Source organism: Prosopis cineraria, unplaced genomic scaffold (genome assembly GCF_029017545.1).
Source record: "Prosopis cineraria cultivar Desert tree isolate PC_DT_omini unplaced genomic scaffold, ASM2901754v1 PC290, whole genome shotgun sequence".
NCBI lineage: Eukaryota > Viridiplantae > Streptophyta > Magnoliopsida > Fabales > Fabaceae > Prosopis > Prosopis cineraria.
In genome coordinates this window covers 1-14,044 of record NW_026555617.1, presented here as the reverse complement: position 1 = coordinate 14,044, position 14,044 = coordinate 1, and the positions used below count along the sequence as shown (strand labels likewise).

At 33.4% G+C, this 14,044-nt stretch overlaps 1 pseudogene; it reads right to left on the bottom strand.

The window, feature by feature from the left end:
• Positions 1-5,172: 5,172 nt before the first annotated feature.
• LOC129296254 (U3 small nucleolar RNA-associated protein 5-like) lies at positions 5,173-13,873 on the bottom strand (annotated as a pseudogene).
• Between the last annotated feature and the right edge of the window lie 171 nt (positions 13,874-14,044).

The following is a 14,044-nucleotide window of genomic DNA, read 5'->3' as shown; positions in this document are numbered from 1 at the left end:
GGAAAAATTCAAACCGTCTCGTTTGAATTTTGGACACCATTCTAATAATATTCAATAAATTAATAGTTCTAGCTTGCTTCAATATAATGCAAGAACTCAGGTCGGTCAAGGCCCTTTGAACGAACCACAGGTTTGATGGGGTAGACTAAGACAATTTGACACAAAGTGACCATCAACTTGTCAATAAGATTGAATTAGTTTGTCGCTTGATTGGTTATAAATAAAAAGAAAATTTTAAATGCTTGGAAATAGTGAAATTTTTCTTACCACCCTTCGCCGAGCTATGCTTAATTTCCTAATATTTATTGTGTATTTTCAAATTTATCCTTAGAAATTATGAAATAAAATTTGATGAAAAAAAGGATATTTTTCGTTTGTAGCATAAAATAATACTATATTTATTTATTAAAAATTGTTTAGACTCTATGGGAGTTTTAAAAATAAAGCAAGCAATTAGCTGTGAATTTTTTGGTCAGGAAATATTCTTCCTGAAAAATTTCATAAATTGAACCAATCAACCCACAAAATTAACATTATGTGACTCAATTTTTGATTCCTTTTAATTCTTTGAGCTAAAGTTATCTTATACAGATTTTAACTTCCATCCAATATAGTTTTATAATATATGGAGAAAATTTTGACAAAAGTACCTAAATCAGCAATTTAATTTTATGAGACACAATTATGCTCCACTGACAGTGAAGATTAATCTCCCTCGAAATATTAAGTGTAAAGGCTAAACTCTTCTGAATCACTAATTTAATGTTGAGTTGAATGGTATAACAATTTTAATAAGTTCATATTTTTTTTATTTAAAAGTTAAAATTAATATCGTGGACCAAACTTGCATTCGTTCAAAGGTCAAAGGCTAGCCCGATTTCGGCCTGCATATTAAATGGGCCGGAATAGAATGGTTAGAAAATGTATTAATTAATTATTCATGGTCACGCCATTTAACTATTTCACGAGTCGAGATGGCCGAGTTGGTCTAAGGCGCCGGATTAAGGTTCTGGTCCGAAAGGGCGTGGGTTCAAATCCCACTCTCAAGATCAAGAATTAATTTGTATTATTTTTGTGATAAAAATTTCAATTTAAACAATTAGAGAAAATTATTTCCTTTAGTGCCCCCTTATTTCTAAAACTCTGTAGCACTTTAAAATGATCATGGTCAAATAAATTTTTCAAGGACTAAATAAATGTTTTTATGAGGAGACATAAATTTTCTTTTCTCTTTTAACAAGCTGGAAGCATTTGAAATTTTTAAATTTTTTTATTGGGACATTAGGGCGTGACGTGTCCCATCCCAATCCCTAATAAAACATGATAACTTTTAAGATAAGACAAAATACAAGATAAAAATTCAATCTCAATCATTTTTCGGGACAGAACACAAGACAAGGGTGTCTCAGTCGCGTCCCATCCCATGAACACCACTTTTAATATGTCTCCATTATTCATTATGAATGCCCATCCCCATCCATCTTAGTTTATGTTTGATTTTTTGTTGACCAAAAGTCAATTTGTTATATGGTCATTCAACAAAAATTTGTTTAATAAAAATTAATTGTTGTAAAGAAATTTGTGGTTAAATAATTTTTTTTTTCGAAAATAAGTTTGATAAATTTAAAGTTGTTTGTGTAACAAAGAGTGCTTTCAAATATACAATTACCAAAATGAACATTAATTTATATGATTTGTAATTTCTATTATACAAATGTTTTATATTAGAAATGTTTGAAAAATATATATAATGAAAATTTTAAATAACATAAAATTTAATATGTTAAATAATTAAGATAAAAAATACTAAGTTTAATATATCGGACAAAAATTATATAACTAGTCAACATACATTAATACTAAAAAAATTGAAAAAAATTAGGGGCAGCATAGTTATATAAAAAATAGGTACATATTTTAACTCCCTCATTAATATCCTAACACCCAATGCACATTCCAAAAGCTTCCACAAGTCACATTGAGTAAATCCACTTTCACCTATTTTGTGTTTTTGAAATATGGTTTCGTAAAAAAAAAAAAAAAAGTCATCCAAACAATTTTTGACTTTTAAAAAGTTGCAAAAGTACTATGTAAAAGCCAAAAGTTGGTTACTTCAACGTACCCTTAAAGCTTCAAATCCTTCTTATTGCAAGAATTATATGAACTCAATCATCAGCAGTACTATTATCCCATTGCCTAATCTAAGCTTAAGAAAATGAATATTCCATGAACCAATCAAGCAATTCTCTCTTCAAAAAGATATTCCTTTTTAGTCCCCACCACTTCTTCTTCTTCTTTTTATAACTTTAACATATTCCGTTACCATGTGCAAGTAGATCCTACTCACTGATTCTTCAGAGCCTCAGACACACCTCTTAGTTTCTGCAATACCACAGCTTCACAACAATTCTATCTAATTCTCATTGTTCATCAGATGCACAAGCCTCAAATCACAGAGATACAGGTCCGAACAGACTGTAATGGATGTGTGCACAAGATAAAGAAAGCATTTAGCAGCATTAATGGTAAGCATGTCACTTTATGTCTTCTAAATCATTCTGCTGCCACATCTATGATGACTTAGCTATATATATATTTATATATATAATCTAACTAGATGACATTCTTTACCTTTGAATAGGTATATATGATCTATATATCGACTTCCCTCAACAGAAAATTACAGTCATTGGATGGGCGGATCAAGAAAATATCGTCAAAGCTATCAAGAAGAGGAGGAAGACTGCCACCATTTGCCCTCTTCTTGAATCAGTGGAGTCTCCATCTCAGCCAACAGAAAATTCATCACCGGCTTCTAATCTGACCCAGCAACCGCCGGCAGAGGCTCCACCGGATGAGATACCACCAGAACAGCCGCCGCCGCCGCCTGAGGCAACCATAGCTACAGACAACAATGGAAGCCAGAGGTCAGAGAGCACCCCAGGAGCAGAAGATGCAGGGGAAGTTCATCATATGCATAGATTTTCGTCAAGTTATGCTAACAGATTTGATTCTGGTAACAGCTATGATGGATGCTGGAAGAGATACCATAATAACATGCCGGTATATATACAGGAGCCATCGCCTCCAATGTATATGACACATAGCCATAACACATACAATCCATCATCGTATGTCACTGAATATGAATATGTGAGATCAGCACGTATGGAATATTACAGTGGAGACTACGAAAGTGGAAATGCAAACATCACATCTATATTTAGTGATGAAAATCCAAACGCGTGTCGGATAATTTGAACTCCAGATCGTCAAGAAGTGCCATGCTCGTAAAGAGATGACTCTGATCTCTCTCGGTTTGTATGTGTTTTGATGGCAAATATTTGGTAAAATGGTAGAACTTGATAGGGGAAAAATGGAGATATTTAGGTGCGCATGTAAGACTGGGGAAGAATTTAGTTCTTATCTTAAAGAAAGATTTTGAATTCCTTTCGTGGAAAGAACAAGGCACGTTAACTAGTACCATTTCATGTACAGAAGCACATGACTGACATCCAAAGCCTTTGTTTTCAACAAAATTGACTCCAGGAACTCAATGGTCATATGAAATAATAATAATAATAAGAAGAAGAAGAAGAAAGAAGAAGCAGCAGCTTGCTGAACAGGCATTTGTACATGCAGAGCCATCAATTAAAGTCGAACATGTCAAGCCAGTCCTTTTAAGCTAGAAAAAATTTAAGGCCAAGCTATTATTTCAGAATGCAAAATAATAATTTAAGTATAAAAGAGTTGGTCTTTTTAAGCCCTAAAATAAAAGGATTGAGCCTTTAGGATTAGGGCCAGCCCTTTTAGGCCTTTCATAATTTTTTAAAATTTTAATATTAAAAAATCAAATAATATGTTAATTCTAAAACTATAGCCTCATTTCACTAAGATAAAGGAAGAATACATAAAAAGTTTAATATCTTTGTCATTATTAAGGCTTCATAAAGAGAAAGATAGAATTATATTAATGTTGACGATAATAAAAATTATTAAAATTTTGCTAATAATGCTAGCAAAGTTTGATTATTAATGATGTTAATTTTGTAATATTGTTATTTTTTATTAGACTTAAATTTATTATTATATGTATTGACTTAAATTTATTTTTATAAATTTAACATTACATGCAATAACTTTTTTAAAAAAAAAATTTAAATATATTTTTTATAATTTTTAAATTAAAAAAAATATAGGGCTGGCCCTTTAACCTTGAGGGCCAAGGCCAGACTAGCCAAATTAAAGTTTTGAGATGTAATCGAGCTTTACAAAATCAGCTCATTTAGATTCTAATTCTTTAGAGTTGGGTCAGTACTAATTAACACCTCTAAATATATGGAAACTAACCTATATTTTCTGAAATTCTCGTTAGTTTGTCGATCTGAAAAGAAGGTAATAATTCTGCTCAAAAACAGAGAAAGAGAAGGTAATAACAGGCCCGCGCATACACTATCACACATACATGCTCGGATAGTGCGACGTACAGATCCGACATCTCCAGAACAGTGCCAATGGACACAGGATGGTAATACAAGTAGCATTTACCGTTAAAATATAATGCAATGAATAGTTCTAATAATTTTTTTAATTAAATCCCTACTCATTTATTATTTTATTAAAAAAATAGGTTGTTGAAATTTCAATTGTCATTATTAAAACTATTACATACAACATTTAATCAAGGCATAATTAAAAAGATATATTTTTTAAGGATTAAAATTTCTACTAACTTCTTTTAAAACCGTGAAATAGTTAAGAATGGTTAAAAATGCTCTGCAGTGTGCACAGAAGCGAGTGGAGGGGGGCAGAAACGTTTATATCGGTACATTACGAGGTCTTAATTTCCTTGAGTTGAATACTTGTCTGTTGATTTTGTTTTCACTTGAAGCACTTTGTCCTGCATTAGTCAATTTTTTTAATGAATTTTTTCCATTTCCACTAAAAGTGGGGAAAAACACAGCGCCGAATTTTTTTTATCCCCCCCCCCCGGGGGAACTTCGACGATAATCCAACTTGTGACATGGCCTTTCAAATTACGGCCTGTAGAATTCAGCTGGATCAATGTTGGTATCCACGAAAAACTCTAAAAAATTCTCAACACCAAGCATTATCTATCAAATAGAGCCATCAAGAGATAAATGAAAAGAGCAAGATTAACAGCATCCAGCCTGTGTATGATAACGATGCTTGAGCTATATTTATAGACTTTGATTACTCATGAGACTTGGACATCGTGTCTCGTTTAACCTAGGAAAAATAATTTATATGGACCACCTCACTAACATTTAGTACATCTGATCCGAATAGTACCAAAATTCTCGCTGACAGGGGGCTCACGATGGGAAGAGGGTCTCTCTACTTTTTTTTTTCCACTTTCCTCATCTCCACCACTCATTAATTTTATTATTTAAAAAAATTGTTTAATAAAATAATTTGAATGGTGGGGATGAGGGAAGTGGAAGGAAATGGAAAAAAAAATGAAGAGACCCCTCTCCCGCTCACGATAGAGGGGGAAATCCTCAGTAAGTTTCACAACTGAGCTGACTCAGAACGTTTTAAGAGGCCAAAATTAAACGCCCAAGTCCCAACCCAATTCAATTACAACTATCTTTGCACCGAAGGGGGAATATAAATAAAGTATCTACTTTGCCTATTAGGCTATTTCATAAAGTATTGCGTAGACTACAAGAACTCCCCCCCCCCTTACATACAACATTACCTCTCATCAAAATTCAAATTAGCTGTCATCGTCATCACTACTTATTTCAGATGCATCATCTCCTTCCTCTTCAAAATAATCATCTTTGTCCTCATCGCTTTCTTCCATTTGTGGATCTCGCAATGAATGAGTTTTGCTTTTAGAAGCCTTATTAATCTGAAAGGAAATTGGAACAAGGCCATTAGACATCACTAGCTTTAGCAGCGAGACCAGATAAATTAGAGAATGTGATTAAACCTGTGTTGTCACCAATTGCAGACGACCTGACAATCGTAACAAAGTCTGAACTGCAGATCCTCTAGAGCTAGCCATCTGAAAGGCGAAATATGCTATTTCAATTTCACAAGAATTACTAATGTGTTTTCCAGATTTTAAAAACAGCTTAACAAATTCAAATCGTGACAGCAGATATAAAGCATTTAAATGAGAAAGCAAGCTAGAACATATTCTTTCTTGTATTACCTTGGTCAAGGAATCAAGCATATGTGTCACATTTTCCTGAGAAATTAAGTAGTGACCATGAATCACCAATATGCTATATACCCACGGAAGAGCATGCTTGCCAGTAGATGACCTGCTCAAGACATGATTATTCACATCAATTTTATCAAGTGTAACGGGGAAGAAAATTATTTTTCTGACCTGAAAAATATTATAAATCAAGTCTTCGCTCTCTTTACCGCATTAAAGATAGATTCATACGTTCTTACCATATGCTGAACCACCGAATATTTTTCTGCTGTCACACACCTCATACACACACACAATCCGTTCAGTCCTTAACATAACACGAAGTTTGAAATTTTTTTTTTTAATCCTAAATATAAGATAAAGTTAGTATAATTAATTCTTTCTTCCAACTTTACCCTTGATTTATTTATTGTCATTTGAATACCTAAACAACAATTTATCATAGTCATTAATTACAAAGGAGGGTAAAATTAAAAAGTTACAATTTTTTTATATTTTCAAGGTTATAACTAACATTTCTTAACCAACGTAAAGTTTGTTAACTTTGTCTTCTATCAAGGACTGGAGTAGTACTAGTACATACTACTAACAGCCTAAAATGGGAAAAATTAACCACCCAATTTTTTAGGCTGTAACTGTTTCTTATAATGTTTCTTGCATGAATGCATGCTTCTAAAATGCGGGAGCCACTGTTCATCAAATTTTAAATAAAGTCTCAATCATGCTAGCGTAAGGTTATGGCTGAGAATTACACAGTAATTTCTTTTCATATCAACTAGCTATATCTAACTGACCAAAAGTATTATAATCAATTACCACGGCTGTCTACAAGACTATAACTTAATTATAAATTAAAATTCACCCAAGAAGATCAAACACTAGTGAATTTTAATTTGATTGACAAGTATTATAATTAATTCCCACGGCTGTCTACAACACTTTTTTGTCATCCGCACATGGACCCGTAAAATGCTCCTCACTTCATGTGGGAACAAGTACAGTTATCGTCAATCAAATTTAAAGTGAAACTATACCAAGTATGCTGTTAATTGAGGTTACTATATCCTTAGAAAAATTATTTCATGATAATAAAATGGCAATAAAACTGTCAGTTTTAAGTTTGGCTATATGTTGTGCCAAAAAAAAAAATGGAAATGCAACAGAAACCAAAAAAGGGAAGGAAAAAAAAAAACTGCATTTCCTCCTACTCCTATGTAAGATACCATACTAAAAGATGGAAAAGAAAGATAGCAAACCTTGATTGCCAAACAGTCAGCAAAACTTCCAGGAGTTTATATGCTTCAGATGGCTCCATAGTCAAGACAGTTTCTCTTATCTGATAAATCAATTCAGAAGCATAGACAACTACATGTCATGTAACTTAAAAAATGAAAGTGAGCATAATATAGATTATGAAGACAACTAGAATCATGATTTCATAAGTAAAAGAAAAACAAATGCAAAATGACAACTCCTCAGCTAGAGAAAACAAACCTTTCTCATTGGAAGAGTAGCTTCAAGATCAACACCCTTCAACAATGAAGAAGTAGATTTGATATTTGATTCAAGATCATTTTCATCACCAAGTATCCCCAGAGATCTCATCTGATCCTCCATGGAGATCACATCAGTCTCGCCCTGTGTCATCTCATCTGCACAGAATGATAAAACCAACATGTAAAGTCAGGAAGTGCCATTCCATCTTTCAGTATCACGAAGATAAAAGCTAATGACAATAAAAATGGATTTTATATTTGAGGGAGGAAACAACAATCTGTAGCAAAACCTGCAGCATTGATGGAGGAAAATAAGAAAATTACAGTTCATTGGATTGTTGTTCAATTTCTTGCTTAGTAAGAAAATATAAAAGTCAAAGAGATGAAAGTTTACAATCTCGGTTGTCAAGATAGCTGATTAGCCACTAAATTCCAAAGATCTTAAGATTCCCCCTCCCTAAAGTCATCCTGAGCCTATGTAGTATGAAACATGGCAAGGACCATTCTATCCCCCTGGAAGACTGCATGCATAAATTTATCTTTTTGAATACTAAATTGCAGCTTTCTAGCTCAAATTACCCTTCTATAATTAAAGTTGTTGATTTTTTTTTCCTTTTTATTGTGTGTTGACAAATGTTTTTCTTAAAGTTTGTTGGATTTGAATACTTGATTATTAAATGTGTCTAAGTTTAATTCATTGTTGTAAAGTTTTTATCTCAAGAATTGTGCCTTTTATGAGGTATGATTAATGTATGAATATTATCGCTTCAGTAAGGAGGGAGGGTTGTTGGGGCAGAACTATAGGTTGTGTTTAGATGTGAAATTTTGCAACTTATAACTCATTTTATTGAAGAATGATGAGGCTTAGATAGATTTATATTTGTATAAGAATTCTCTGTAATTTATACAAACACTTTGCCATAAGAAGTAGCATCCCACAATTCAATCTTTAACCTCTTATTAATCCTGCATAAAATTTGATCTTGATAACCTTGTTTCCAGTAAAGATAATTGTCAAGAGCCATGTCAAATCAAAAGCGTAAACAGTAAAGGTTCATGAATATTTTATCATAAACTCTACCATTGTTTAAATGGTTGATGTATTATCCAAGTACTTCATTCAACAACAAAGATGATAGATCTTGGCAGTACCTTCAATCTCCATAGAAACAGATTCACTGCTTCTAACCAAATCATCCATAACCTCCTTGCCTGAAGAATCTTGAAATTCTTTCTCTTGCACATGAGAATCATAAAGCTTAGGAATCGGGAGCAAGGCATCCTCTGCATTAGCACGGTCTAGTGCAGTAACTGTCAAATGCAAGAATAACAGTTAACCTATGCAAACATAATTGAAAATAATGTCAACAAAGACCAACAAATTTTAATGGATATGTACTATATAATTATTAAAAGGATCAAATGACAAGATTATGATCACCAAAACAAGCATATCATAAGTCATATTAATGAGAAGTTCTCATTCTTGTGAACGACGGAAATGCTAATGAGAGTTCTGTAAAGACAATAAATTGTCACCTTTTTTCACATCTTTTGCCTTCTTAGACTTTACAAGGGACTTGTTCAGCCGAAGAAGAATACCATCATCAGAAAAATTCAATTTGATGTCTGAGCCAGATTGCACTGAAAGTTTTTGAAATGATGGTCTTACAAGCAACCCATGAACAAGTAAAACCTGACCAGAGGCAGGATTGTTAATGCTTTCTAACTTTGCAGCATATATTGCTGGCAATGCACCCATGTATTTTCTGGAAGATGTGTCTTCCGAAGATAATGATATTTTAGTGGGCTTCACATTATGTAGTTCCTCAATACTATTTCCAAACCAAACATAACAGTCGCCAACTTCTGAGATAGCCAAAACACATGCACCAACATTGTCACGCTCCCTGCTAGGAGTGCACCTGCTATCAAGAAAAACAGCAGGATGCTCCATTGCAAGAACACAACTAACTGACTTCTTTTTTGCCCCATCAATCCTCCAGATAGCAACATATCTTTCACCAACAGCAGAGGATAGAATATACTTCCCATCTTCAGTGAAGACAAGACACCGAACAGATCCCTATTAATTTAATTTTAAAACAATTATCATACAAGTAACAATGCTCACAAAGATGTCAAAGAAAATCTATGCTTATCTTCAGGGACATATGCAAAGGTAAATAATACAGTATGCTACACATGTATATTTATCTACACACACACACACATGACACTCACAGGATGGCCAAAGAACTTCTGTATCTTTTTGTGATCAGAACAATTAAATATCTTTAGTTGTGCTGCTGCAGTTGCTATTGTCCTCCCATCTGATGCAAGTGAACAAAATAAAGCAGCAAATTCAGAAGTGAAAAAGATATATCAGACTTGTTAATCTAACTAATGATTCGCTGAAAACTTTTTGAGTGAGCACAACTCAGGAAGTATTGTTTATAGTTTAGCATAAGCCATTTAACAACCATAGAGCTAAAAGGCATGGTTGTTTTTCATTCTATTTGAAACAACTATGCTACTAACTTGAGAGCAGATGCCTCGTTACAAAATGCTGATTAAACCAAGAAACATGAAATCTAAGCTTCCTAGATAGTAGTTATTATCCTTCACAATGTATAAGAAGCTCCACTGTTAAAGGTGAACAGTGCACTCAAGGCGCAAAGTCTGTAAAATGCCTTAAGCACAAGGTGCTAGAAAGGTGCACACTTGCATGAAGCAAGGCGCTACCATGTGCTGTAGCCTCTAGGTGTTGATGCTTTGGTCTAAACTTCTAAGGGGTTATAATAGGTTCTCTTTTATAACCTAAAACGTATAAGTTAGGGTTAAACTTTCCTAAAAATTTCCCCGAAAGTCACAATAATTTCTCTATCACATTTAAAATTTCAATCAAAGATTATTTCTTGTAATAAATTTAAATCTTTTCTATTATGTAATTGTCCTCCCTAATTTTAAATTTAAATTTTCCCTATTTTGTAATTTATATCATATAACTCTCCCTATTTTATATCATATTTTAATCAGTTATTTGTTAAAAAAAGAGCAAAACCATCATCTTCTTCAATATGCTACTCAATAGCAGTCGATTAAAGCAATTAGTGTTGTCCTCATCTTCTCCTCCAAATAAGGGTGTTCAAAATCGATCCACACCGAAAGGACCGACCCAAACCAAAAGAAACCGATCAAAACCGAACAACAATCAAGTCTGCTTCAGTTGTTATGATATGAGAACTAGTTGGTTCAGTTCAAGTTCGGTTTTGAGTACTAGAAACCGAACCAAACTGAGCCAAATCTAATTAAAAAATACTATTTATTTGTTTGTAAAATATATAACCATTTATCTACAAGAAGCATTTTGTTTTGAATTTTGTATAGTAATAGATAAACATTTTTAAAGGACTTGAATGGCAATGCATAATATTAAATAATTATAATAATCATGCTATGACCATCATTTAATTATTTACAACTTAAAAGCCTTAGTATTCAATTTATCTATAAGAAGCATTTTGTATAATAAGTTTTTCATTATTTATTAAAATATAGATACATAGATAAACATTTTCAAAGGACTTAAATAGAAATGCATAATATTAAACAATTTTAATATTAAAAACTTATATCAATTTTTATGATTAATTGTCGTTATCACAATGAAATTTTATTATATTTTTATATCTCTATTTATCAAAAAAAGCAGCCAAAAAGAATTAGATTTAATTTTAATACATAGCACCATTATGAAGATGAAAAAAAAGGAAAAAAATTAAATAAGTACATTGAAGCTTGATCCAGACCTTAACCAAACCGAATCAAACAGAAAACCAAACCAAACCAAACTGAGCTCCAGAAAAACCGATCAGGTTCCAATTATAAGTAAACTGAATGATTCAGTTTGGTTTGGTTTTTGCCTAAAACCAAGCCAAACCGAGCCTATGAACACCCCTACCTCCAAACCCAATTGGCATCATCCTCATCGGCTCATCCTCTTCTTCTCTTCTTCAATACTCAATTCCAGTCGGTTGTTGTCTCCTCCTTCTCAAAACCCAGTCCCAATTGGTCTTCTTCAATGCCTAGTAGTTGACCACCATCTACTTGTCTTCTATTCTCTTGTTTTTCAACTCACTTCAACTAGGCACCCTCAAGCGAGCACCTTTTGCTCGTGCAAGGTGCACAAAGCCCTTTCAAGTGAGCTCCTGACAAGCCCCATCGCCCTCTCTTCATACAAGAGGTAATGACCCTATTTAGCACCTCGCCTCAGCGCCCTAGGTGCTGAGGCACTCGCCTTTAACAAAACCGGCTCCACAATTTCCTAGGAAGCCTTATATCCTACTTCAGATTATACTCTTAGTAAAATAAAACAAAATTTCAAATGCAGGTTAATATTAGTATTGAGAAATAATCAACGTGTCAACTTCCTTTCCTACCACCAAAAACCAAGAGTCCTGCAAAAACGTGAAGGATACATACCTGAAGAAACAGACATACAGGATATTGCCTTTGAAGAAGCTTTGAATTTCTCCAACAGGTTTCCTGTCTTACAATCAATCTTGCAAATCATTCCATCTGCACCTGCAGTATAAACACATGATCCATTTGCAGAAGATGAAACAGCTTTCACGCCTCTGCAGGTGAATGAGCAAGAAAGAGAGAAATGAATCGGTAAAGTAAATATCATGTTCTTATTTAACAGTAAGGAAGTAAATATCATCAAATCCATCAAAATAATAATGAATTTAATCTCGGACAAACTTATGAAGAGATTTTTTTATTAAAAAAAGGTTATTCAGTTCCAAATAAAACAAGAGAATTTCATGTAATCAATTCATTACAAAGTCAAACCCTTACGAGAAACAAAGGGACAAAAATCATAGAAAGAAAGAGATGAAAGAGACACTATTCCTAGAGTTACATTTGAAATGCAGAGAGCCATATCTCTATATGATAGGCCTAAAGTCTTACAGTACAAATAGCATTAAATATCTCTAAGACATGACAAGATAAAGAGAACATGTTGTATATACTCCCTTCTATTCAACCAATACATCCAAATATTATGGAGTTGGAGTTACGAATCTACCCATCTCTATAGCCGCTATTATCTTTCAAATAATGGAAAAAAAGTGATTGAAAATTGCAAGTCTTAGTTAAGAACAAAAGATCTAGAACTTACCCAGGATGGCAGTCGTCAATTCTCCAATTTAATTGCCCGGCAGACACATCAAGTGCCAACACGTCACCACTACCTGTTCCAAGTACTAGCAATGAGGATGTGTGTTTCCTTTTTCTCTGCAATAATTAGCAGTATCAGGAGCAAATATTCTCTAAAGGCAAAGACAATTAAACAATATATTTACAATGAACTGACCAACCTTTTTTTCTAATGACAACCATTTCATGCATGTATAATCTATTGAAAGATGACCCTTCATCGATCCTGCATATATACTTGTTGCATCACTTGATGTGATGTCTGCAAACTCGGTCTGGATTTGACCATTTAGCGTATCCCAGATCTATGCAAGAAAATGTAAATGTGTCACCAAATTCTTTGAAAGAACAGCATTCTCTTTGATCATTCAAAATTATTCTCATAAAGAATAACGGGTATATGTCTTAAGCTGCAAAAGCGTGATGTGAAGCAATTAAAGGCAGCAACTTCAAGTTCAAATATTAAATCCTAAGAATTGTAGGCCAAAGTTTTGGTTGTTACCATTAGAACTACTTGAATATTCACAATATATGGCCTAAAATGTTCCCTTTCCAATACATCAATGAACAAGCTACAATAATAAAGCATACCTACATTCTACAAAAATAATAAAAAAAACACATTTGGTCCAACATTGAAGAAAAATATCTTTTTGAAGCCTAAATCTTGGGGATCCCGCCCAATTTTGCAAGTGATAGCACATTGAAGACAATGGCAATCAATGGAACGGATAAAAAGTTCAATGCACATGGTAAATGGTGTAATGCTGATGCCACCATGATAAATAGAATGGAAACCATTGTACTACTGAAACCCATCAACTTGTAGTTTTCAATCATGTGTAGTTGCAAGTAAAAAGAATTACCTACCTTTATGCGACCATCTCCAGCGCTGATAGCCAAAAGGTCTAACGAAGGACTAACCGCCGGTTAAAACATCCCTGATTGATGAAACCATTCTCCTGAAACACAGAAAAAAGAAACTTCAGAAAATTCCCGGGTACCAACAGAACCACAAAAAAATGTAAATATTCCAAGGACCTCCGTGTGCAGAATTACAAAACGTACCAAAAAAAACACGCTGATAAATTCGCAATCACAGAAGGAACGATTCAAACATGTAAACCAA